The 10,601-nt window shown below is 46.2% G+C and overlaps 1 non-coding gene across 1 annotated transcript; it reads left to right on the top strand.

The window, feature by feature from the left end:
* Positions 1 to 1,432: 1,432 nt before the first annotated feature.
* trnaa-agc (transfer RNA alanine (anticodon AGC)) lies at positions 1,433 to 1,505 on the top strand. The gene has a single exon. It is a non-coding gene; the product is annotated as a tRNA-Ala (tRNA).
* Positions 1,506 to 10,601: the final 9,096 nt, after the last annotated feature.

Genomic DNA, 10,601 nt, shown 5'->3' with positions numbered 1-10,601 from the left:
CCGTGGTAGCGAGAGGTTGAAAATGTCCTCGAATACTCCCGCTAGCTGGTTGGCGGAAGTTTTCAGAGCCTTACCAGGTACCCCATCGGGGCCTGCGGCCCTGCGAGGGTTCGCCCTCCTGAAAGAGAGCCAGAGACAGAGATCACAGGGTCATCAGGTGAAGCAGGGATCTTCACAGCTGATGTCATATTCTCCCTTTCAAAGCGAGCATTAAAGGCGTTGAGTTCATCTGGTAGTGAAGCAGCGCTCCATTCATGCTACTGGGTTTCACTTTGTAGGAAGTAGAGTCCTGCAAACCCTGCCAGAGTTCACACGCGTCCGATGTCGCCTCCAATCTCGCTCGGAGTGAATTGCTTCTTCATTCTTGAAATAGCTCTCCACAAGTCACCAGATTTAAATGCCACAGATTTAGCCCTCAACAGACGACGCACCTCCTAATTCATCCACGGCTTTTGGTTTGGGAATGTACAGTAAGTCTTTGTAGGCACACACTCATCCACACAGATTTTAATGATGTCGGTAACAACTGCAACATCCGCATCCAGGTTCGAAGATGAATCCCTGAATACAGTCCAGTCCACCGATTCAAAGCAGGCATGTGAGCGCTCCTGTGCTTCCCTTGTCCATTTGCTGGTCCTCACTACTCCTGCTGCAGTCTTCAGCCTCTGCCTGTACATGGGGAATAGAAGTACAGCCAGGTGATCAGACTTTCCAAAGTGTGGGCGTGGAACTGCATGGTAAACACTCTTGACAGCGGTGTATCAGTGGCCCAGTCTGTTGGCTCCTCTATTACTGCAAGTCATTTGTTGATGGTACCCAACACACCCAGCCAACACACTTTTCATCCCTGTTTCCTCCGGGAGAAGGTTCAGGAGCTTGAAGACTCGTACGGCCAGATTTGGGAACAGCTTCTTTCCAACTGTGATAAGATTGCTGAACGGATCCTGACCCGGATCTGGGCCGTACCCTCCAAATATCCGGACCTGCCTCTCGGTTTTTTTTTTGCACTACCTTACTTTCCATTTTCTATTTATGATTTATAATTTAAATTTTTAATATTTACTATCGATTTGTAATCCAGGGAGCGGGAAGCGCAGAATCAAATATCGCTGTGATGATTGTACGTTCTAGTATCAATTGTTTTGGCGACAATAAAGTAAAGTAATTATTTAATGCCTGTTTCAAGCTGGCCTGGTTAAAATCCCACAAAAGAGATAGTGAAGTTTCTTCATGTCTGAGTGGGCAGCCTGCAAAAGGAACTCTGGGTTCAGTAGTTATTAATCTGCAGCAGCCGGGAGCGCCAGCAAATCCACGGCAATAACCTGAGGGAGAGAGCACCGGCTCACTGGTACCTACTTCTGTGCTGAGGGAATTGAGCCACGCTTTGGTGCGTGTGACGCAGTGCGAAGAAATAACGAAACGGCATTTCGTCGGGGAATTAGCTCAAATGGTAGAGCGCTCGCTTAGCATGCGAGAGGTAGCGGGATCGATGCCCGCATTCTCCAGTGTTCCTTTTTATTTCATAGACATGTAGCGCCATCCGCAGGGTCTGTTGCCCGATATGCTGCATTCTGTTAGGTTGTCGGGTGGCAGAAGGCAGCTGGCAGCTAGCAACAGAACAAAGAAAGTCAAATCTATAATCTTGCAATCCCTAATCAGACGCATTATCCATTCCGCCGCTGGCCCACACTGTTTAAAGGAGTGGGTCGCTGCAAGTGACAGGAGGTAGACAGACAGCTGTAACACACACAAAATGCTGGAGGAACTCAGCAGGCCAGGCAGCATTCATAGATGGGTGTTGCTCGGATTTGCAGCCCCGGCAGATTTTCTCTCGTTTGTGGTTAGGCCAACTGCGGTAACTGGTCTCCATAAACACTACCAGCAAGGGTCAAAGTTGTGAAGTTTGCTGCCAGCTTTCTTTCTGTAGTTCAGCTGCTTGAGCAAAGGACTGTAGGGGAAATGTAGCTATCCTTAGGTTACTGGTCATTGGCTCACCTCTGACTCAAAGCAGCGGCTGTAACTGGAATAAGTGCCTGGCTGGCTTTGACCCACGGATGTTATGGTGAAGTTCCGTATCTTTAACCAGCGGACTTCCAGAACATACTTAGATCAGGTGAACCCAAGTGCAGAGGGTAGGTAAACCCAAGACCGAGTAAAGACCAACAAAACAGAGGGAACTTTAATAGACAAACAAAACAAGGCACAGACTTGTTGATAACTAAAACAAAATGTCGGTGAAAATGATCAATTATTAGGGGGGGAGGAATGTCAGAGCCTGGAGGACTCTCACCCCCTCCCCCAGATGGTCAGACGGCAGCATGACACGGGCCTTATTTTCTTATGCAAATCAGCAATTCCTACATTATGGAGCAACGAGGCGGTGTACAGCCGCTAGCATCAGCACTCAGGCACACGGCCAGGAAGAATGCACTTGTATCAAACTGAACAATACCCAAGACTCTCTCAGTGACAGGGTAGCATCCCAGAGAGGTAGGTCATCACACATGCTGCTGTTGCAGAACCAAACGTCGCTGCATCACTGCGGGCCCGGAAAACCCAATGTCCAGAAGTGGAAAAGTCTACAGAAAATGGTGGACGCTACCCTCTGTCACCATGGAGCACACTTACATAGGGGGCTCTCACAACAAAGAAGTAAAGTACAAAGTTCAAAGTAAACGTATCATATGTTATCAGGGATGTCTCTTTATATGACCCCGAGATTCACTTTCTTGCAGGCATACTCAATAAATCCAATAACCGTAATAGAACAACAGGGTGGACAACCAGTCTGCAGAAGACAACCGACTGTGCAAATACAAAAAAGGAAAAAAATCCATCGTCCGTCCACCTTCCAGGCCATGATTTCTTCTTGCTACTAAAATTGTGTAGGAGGTACAGGAGCCTTAGGCCCCACATCACCAGGTTCAGGAACAGTTATTACCCTTCAACCATTAGACTCCTGAACTGCTATAGATAACTTCACTCACTTCAGCACTGAACATAGTTCACAATCTACAGATTCAACTTCAAGGACTCTACAACTCATGTTCTCAGTTTTATTTATTGTTTATTTGTACGATTTGTCTTCCTTTGCACATTAGTTGTTTGTTGGTCTTTGTACAGGAATAGATATGCATAAATTGGATCGTATTTCACAATTTTCCTGTAAATACCTGTAAGAAAATGAATCTCTGTGGTGTTTCGGCAGTTTGAACGGGGCACGACTGTGCAAGTGTGTGGAGGTCGGCCAGTGAGGAGAGCAGGAAGAGTTTAAAAGGAAGACAGATTACAGAGCAGGTGCCAGAGGAGCGGGCGACGGAGTAGTGGGAGACAGAATAGGAAGGTTTTGTCTCAACGGGGCTTTGGCGATAAAGGGTCGAGGCCAGGTAGGTTATCTGTTTAAAATACAGACAGAGTATGTATGTGAGGCCGGTTTTCTGTGCTCGGTGTCAGATGTGGGAGGTCCTAGAGACTCCCAGCCTCCCGGACGACCATGTCTGCGTTAGGTGTGTTGAGCTGCAGCTCCTCAGAGACCATGTTAGGGAACTGGAGCTGCAGCTCGATGACCTTCGTCTGGTCAGGGAGAGTGAGGAGGTGATGGAGAGGAATTACAGGCAGGTGGTCATCCCGGGAACCCAGAGGACAGAGAGGTGGGTAACAGTCAGGAGAGGGAAGGGCAAGAAGCAGGTACTAGAGAGTACCCCAGTGGCTGTCCCCCTTAATAATAAGTACTCCTGTTTGAGTACTGTTGGGGGTGACGGCCTACCTGGGGAAAGCAACAGTGGTTGTGCCTCTGGCACAGAGTCTGGCCCTGTGCCTCAGAAGGGTAGGGCAAGGAAGAAGGCAGCAGTAATAGGCTCTCTATAGTTAGGGGGTCAGACAGGCGATTCTGTGGAATCAAGAAAGAAACGCGGATGGTAGTTTGCCTCCCAGGTGCCAGGGTCCGGGATGTTTCTGATCGCATCCATGATATCTTGAAGTGGGAAGGAGAACAGCCAGAGGTCGTGGTACATATTGGTACCAACGACATCGGTAGGAAAATGGAGGAGGTCCTGAAAAGAGATCTAAAGGGAGTTAGGAAAGAAGTTGAGAAGCAGGACCTCAAAGATATTAATCTCAGGATTACTGCCTGTGCCACGCGACAGTGAGTATAGAAATAGAGTGAGGTGGAGGATAGATGCATGGCTGAGGGATTGGAGCAGGGGGCAGGGATTCAGATTCTGGATCATTGGGACCTCTTCTGGGGCAGGTGTGACCTGCAGAAAAAGGACAGGTTGCACTTGAATCTGAGGGGGACCAATATCCTGGCGGGAAGGTTTGCTAAGGCAATTGGGGAGAGTTTAGACTAGAAATGCTGGGGGTGGGAACTGAACCGAAGTGATGGAGGAAAGGGAGGTTGGCTCACAAATAGAGAAAGTTTGGAGACAGTATGAGAAGGAGGATAGGCAGATGATAGAGAAGGGACGCGCTCAGTCCGATGGTTTGAGATGTGTCTATTTTAATGCAAGGAGTATCACGACCAAAGCGGATGAGCTTAGAGCGTGGATCAGTACTTGGAGCTATGACGTTGTGGATATTACAGAGACTTGGATGGCTCAGGGACAGGAATGGTTACTTCAAGTGCTGGGTTTTAAATGTTTCAGAGCGGACAGGGAGGAAGGCAAAAGAGGTGGGGGCATGACACTGTTGATCAGAGATAGAAAAGGAGGAAGTCATGGAGGGATTGTCTACGGAGTCTCTGTGGGTGGAAGTTAGGAATAGGAAGGGGTCAATAAATCTACTGGGTGTTTTTTATAGACCACCCAATATTAACAGGGACATCGAGGAGCAGATAGGGAGACAGATTCTGGAAAGGAGTAATAATAACAGGATTGTTGTGGTGGGAGATTTTAATTTCCCAAATATCGACTGGCATCTCCCTAGAGCAAGGGGTTTAGGTGGGGTGGAGTTTGTTAGGTGTGATCAGGAAGGTTTCTTGACACAATAAGTAGATAAGCCTACAAGAGGAGAGGCTGTACTTGATCTGGTATTGGGAAATGAACCTGGTCAGGTGTCAGTTCAGTGGGAGAGCATTTTGGAGATAGTGATCACAATTCTATCTCCTTTACCATAGCATTGGAGAGCGATAGGAACAGACAAATTAGGAAAGTGTTTAATTGGAGTAAGGGGAAATACGAGGCTATCAGGCAGGAACTTGGAAGCATCAATTGGAAACATGTTTTCAGGGAAACACACCAGAGAAATGTGGCAAATGTTCAGGGGATATTTGCATAGAGTTCTACATAAATATGTTCCAATGAGACAGGGAAAGGATGGTAGGATACAAGATCCGTGGTACCCAGAGGTTGTTGTATATCTAGTCAGGAAGAAAAGAAAAGCTTACGAAAGGTTCAAAAAACTAGGTAATGACAGAGATCCAGAAGATTATAAGGCCAACAGGAAGGAGCTTCAAAAGGAAATGAGGAGAGCCAGAAGGGGTCATGAGAAGGCCTTGGCGAGCAGGATTAAGGAAAACCCCAGGGCATTCTACAAGTATGTGAAGAGCAAGAGGATAAGATGTGAGAGAATAGGACCAATCAAGTGTGACAGTGGAAAAGTGTGTATGGAACCGGAGGAAATAGTGGAGGTACTTAATGAATACTTTGCTTCAGTATTCACTACGGAAAAGGATCTTGGCGATTGTAGGGATGACTTGCAGTGGACTGAAAAGCTTTAGAATATAGATATTAAGAAAGAGGACGTCCTGGAGCTTTTGGAAAGCATCAAGTTGGATAAGTCACCTGGACCGGACGGAATGTACCTCAGGATACTGTGGGAGGCAAGGGAGGAGATTGCTGAGCCTCTGGCAATGATCTTTGCACCATCAATAAGGACAGGAGAGATTCTGGAGGATTGGGGGGTTGCGGATGTTGTTCCTTTATTCAAGAAAGGGAGTAAAGATAACCCAAGAAATTATAGGCCAGTGAGTCTAACTTCAGTGGTTAGTAAAATGATGGAGAAGATCCTGAGAGGCAGGATTTATGAACATTTGGAGAGGCATAATATGATAAGGAAAAAGTCAGCATGGCTTTGTCAAGGGCAGGTCATGCCTTACGAGCCCAATTGAATTTTCTGAGGATGTGACTAAACACATTGATGAAGGTAGAGCCGTAGATGTAGTGTATATGGATTTCAGCGAGGCATTTGATAAGGTACCCCATGCAAGGCTTATTGAGAAAGTAAGGAGGTATGGGATCCAAGGGGACATTGCTTTGTGGATCCAGAACTGGCTTGCCCACAGAAGGCAAAGAGTGGTTGTAGATGGGTCATATTCTGCATGGAGGTCGGTAACCAGTGGTGTGCCTCAGGGATCTGTTCTGGGACCCATACTCTTTGTGATTTTTATAAATGACCTGGATGAGGAAGTGGAGGGATGGGTTAGTAAATTTGCTGATGACACAAAGGTTGGGGGTGTTGTGGATAGTGTGGAGGGCTGTCAGAGGTTACAGTGGGACATAGATAGGATGCAAAACTGGGCTGAGAAGTGGCAGGTGGAGTTCAGCCCAGATAAGTGTAAAGTGCAAACATGAGGAAATCTGCAGATGCTGGAAATTCAAACAACACACACATAATGCTGGTGGAATGCAGCAGGCCTGGCAGCATCTATAGGAAGAAGTACAATCCACGTTGTCCTGATGAAGGGTCTCGGCCCGAAACGTCGACTGTACTTCTTCCTATAGATGCTGCCTGGCCTGCCGTGTTCCACCAGCATTTTGTGTGTGTTGCTTAAGTGTGAAGTGGTTCATTTTGGTAAGTCAAATATGATGGCAGAATATAGCATTAATGGTAAGACTCTTGGCAGTGTGGAGGATCAGAGGGATCTTGGGGTCCGAGTCCATAGGACACTCAAAGTTACTGTGCAGGTTGACTCTGTGGTTAAGAAGGCATACAGTGCATTGGCCTTCGTCAATCGTGGGATTGAGTTTAAGAGCCGAGAGGTAATGTTGCAGCTATACAGGACCCTGGTCAGAGCCCACTTGGAGTACTGTGGTCAGTTCTGGTCTCCTCGCTACAGGAAGGTTGTGGAAACCATAGAAAGGGTGCAGAGGAGATTTACAAGGATGTTGCCTGGATTGGGGAGCATGCCTTATGAGAATAGGTTGAGTGAACTCGGCCTTTTCTCCTTGGAGCGATGGAGGATGAGAGGTGACTTGATAGGGGTGTACAAGATAATGAGAGGCATTGATTGTGTGGATAGTCAAAGGCTTTTCCCCAGGACTGAACTGGCTAGCATGAGAGGGCACAGTTTTAAGGTGATTGGAAGTAGGTACAGAGGAGATACCAGGGGTATGTTTTTTACACAGAGAATGGTGAGTGCGTGGAATGGGCTGCCGGTGGTGGTGAAGGCGGAAATGATAGGGTCTTTTAAGAGACTCCTGGATGGGGACATGGAGCTTAGAAAAATAGAGGGCTATGGGTAAAGCCTAGGCAGTTCTAAGGTAGGGACATGTTCAGCACAGCTTTGTGGGCCGAAAGGCCTGTATTGTGGCTGTAGGTTTTCTATGTTCTATGTTCTGTGAAATTAACATTGACACTCACCAGTCTCAGCTTCAATTTGTCTCGAAGCAAGGAGTAGATAGAAATCTTGCATTGATATCAAGTGGATTCAGTATACTGTCCACAAAGATAAAACTAGAATGCCTTCTACTGGCTGAAGGATAAGTTTCTTCTGCCAGTAGCAGGCATTCTAGTTTCCAAGTTGAAAACCTACACCAGCAGGGAGGGCGAGAATGCGTGCAGCAACAGCTGGTTGAGGGGTGAGGGTTTTCGTTTGTTGGCTCTTCCAAATGTGCTGGGGCATTGGTTGCAGACCACGTATTGGTGGGTCTGGCACCAAGGCAAGAGTGCTGGGGAATTAGTTCAAATTGTACAGCACTGCCTGGCATGCAAGAAGTAGTAGGATCACCTGTGCTCTGTCTGCCAGAGAAAGCAGGACCTCCCAGTGGCCACACATTTTAATTCCACGTCCCATTCCCATTCTGACATGTCTATCCATGGCCTCCTCTACTGTAAAGATGAAGCCACACTCAGGCTGGAGGAACAACACCTTATATTCCGTCTGGGTAGCCTCCAACCTGATGGCATGAACATTGACTTCTCTAACTTCCGTTAATGCCCCACCTCACCTTCGTACCCCACCCTTTATGTATTTGTTTGTTTGCTTGTTTATTTATTTATTTATTTATTTCCCCTTTCTTCCTCTCTTTTTTCTCCCTCTGACCCTCTCAATATAACTCCTTGCCCATCCTCTGGGCTCCCCTCCCCCTTTCTTTCTCCCTAGGCCTCCCGTCCCATGATCCTCTCCCTTCTCCAGCCTCGTATCCCTTTTGCCAATCAACTTTCCAGCTCTTAGCTCCATCCCTCCCAGTCCTGTCTTCTCCTACCATTTCGGATCTCCCCCTACCCCTCCCACTTTCAAATCTCTTACTATCTCTTCTTTCAGTTAGTCCTGACGAAGGGTCTCGGCCTGAAACGTTGACTGTACCTCTTCCTAGAGATGCTGCCTGGCCTGCTGCATTCACCAGCATTTTTTGTGTGTGTTGCTCTGAACTTACAGTGCCTACAGTATCTCTTGTGTTGATGATTTCCGGGTCTGCAGCTAAATGTGCAGAAAGGAGGAGAGAGAGCATATCCTGTCTGTTTCTGCAAAGGCAAAAACATCCTGTTGGGCTTAGTGGTTTGATAGGGAAACTGAGAGAAAGATACCCTCTCCAATGCCAGCACATCCTTTCTTAGATAAAGGGCCCAAAATTGCTCATAATTCTCCAAGTGTGGTCTGACCAATGCCTGATAAAGACTCAGCATTACATCCTTGCTCATATTCTAGTCCTCTGCAAATGAATGCTAACATTGCATTTGTCTTCCTCACCACCGACTCAACCTGCAAGTTAACCTTTAGGGAATCCTGCACATGGACTCCCAAGTTCCTTTGCACCATGGATTTCTGAATTTTATCCTAAATTTACAAAATAGTTTATGCTTTTATTCATCGGCATACATTTCACTACACTGTAATCCATCTGCAACTTCTTTGCCCATTCTCCCAATCTGTCTAAGTCCTCTGCAGACTCCCTACTTCCTCGACAATACTCACCCCTCCACCTATCTTCATATTATCTGCAAATTTGGCCATAAAGCCAAAAATTCCTTCATCCAAATGACTTAAAAAGAAGCAGTCCTAACACAAACCACTGTGGCACACTACTAATCATCAGTAGCTAACAAGAAAAGGCTCCTTTATTCCTACTTTTTGCTTCCTTGCAGTCAGCCAATCTTCTCTCCATATTGGTGCCTTTCCTTTAATGCCATGGGCTCTTGTTACGCAGCCTCATGTGCAGCACCTTATCAAAGGCCTTCTGAAAATCCAAGTGGACAATATCTACTGACTCTCCATTGTCCATCCTGCCTGTTATTTCTTCAAAAAATTTCAATTGATTTGTCAGGCTAGGAAACCATGCTGACCGGCCTAGTTTATCATGTGTCTTCAAATACCCGAACACTCACCCTTAATAATGGACTTCAACATCTTTCCAACCATTGACATCAGGATAACTGGCCTATAATTTCCTTTCTTCTCTCTCTCTCCCTTCTTAAAGAGTGGACTGACGTTTGCAATTTTACTTTCCTCTGGAACCATGCAGAATCTATTGATTCTTGAACGATCAATACTAGTGCCTCCACAATCTCTTCATCTTTTTCTTTCGGAACCCTGGGTTGTAGTCCATCTGGTCCAGGTGACTTACCCACCTTCAGATCTTTCAGATTCCCAAGCACCTTCTGCATGGTAATAGCAACAACACTTGATTCTTCCCCACTGACACTTGAATTTCTGGCACATTGCTGGAGTCATTCCGCGCTGACGCAAAATATTTATTAAGTTTGCCTGCCATTTCTTTGTTCCTCCATTACTTCCTCTGCAGCATAATTTTCCAATGGTTCAATATCCACTTTTGCCTCTCTTTTACTCTTTATATGTACAGGTATACAGTATTTGACACATGTGAAGACATGGCAGCAGGTGGTGGATGGTCGTATGAGCAGCCGGTGCAGATCACAAATCCTGATAATGTGACCGCTGACACCAGGCAGACAATCTCTGAGGAGTATTGATAATGGCTGGGATCACCGTCTTGGAGAGAAACTGCCCAGAAGAAGGTAATGGCAAACCAGTTCTCTAGAAAACTTTGCCAAGAACAAACATAGTCAAAGACCATGATTGCCTACATCATCAGCATGGCACATGATGATGAAGATGATATTTAAAAAAAAATGTTGGTATCCTCCTTTATTCACAGTATGATACCTTTAGGAAGTCTTCTCCTTTTCCTGCTGCTCAAGTGTTGGTCATTAACCAACTCTCACACTGTTCTTGTTTTGTTCTGTCCTCCCCTCCTCTTTTTCTGCACCTTACATCCTGTTTATGCTGAATTTTTTCCAACTCTGATGAATATTTCTCTCCTCATGCATGCCTTCATGGTGTATGTGATGTTACTGTGTCCTTGTGAGAATCCTACTAACTACAGTACTTTAGCTTTGCTGTCATGTACCATTCTCTTCTGTAA

This window comes from Mobula hypostoma, chromosome 1 (assembly GCF_963921235.1).
Source record: "Mobula hypostoma chromosome 1, sMobHyp1.1, whole genome shotgun sequence".
NCBI classification, from domain to species: domain Eukaryota; kingdom Metazoa; phylum Chordata; class Chondrichthyes; order Myliobatiformes; family Myliobatidae; genus Mobula; species Mobula hypostoma.
The sequence above is the reverse complement of the archived record's forward strand: the minus strand, read 5'-3'. Positions and strand labels throughout refer to the sequence as shown.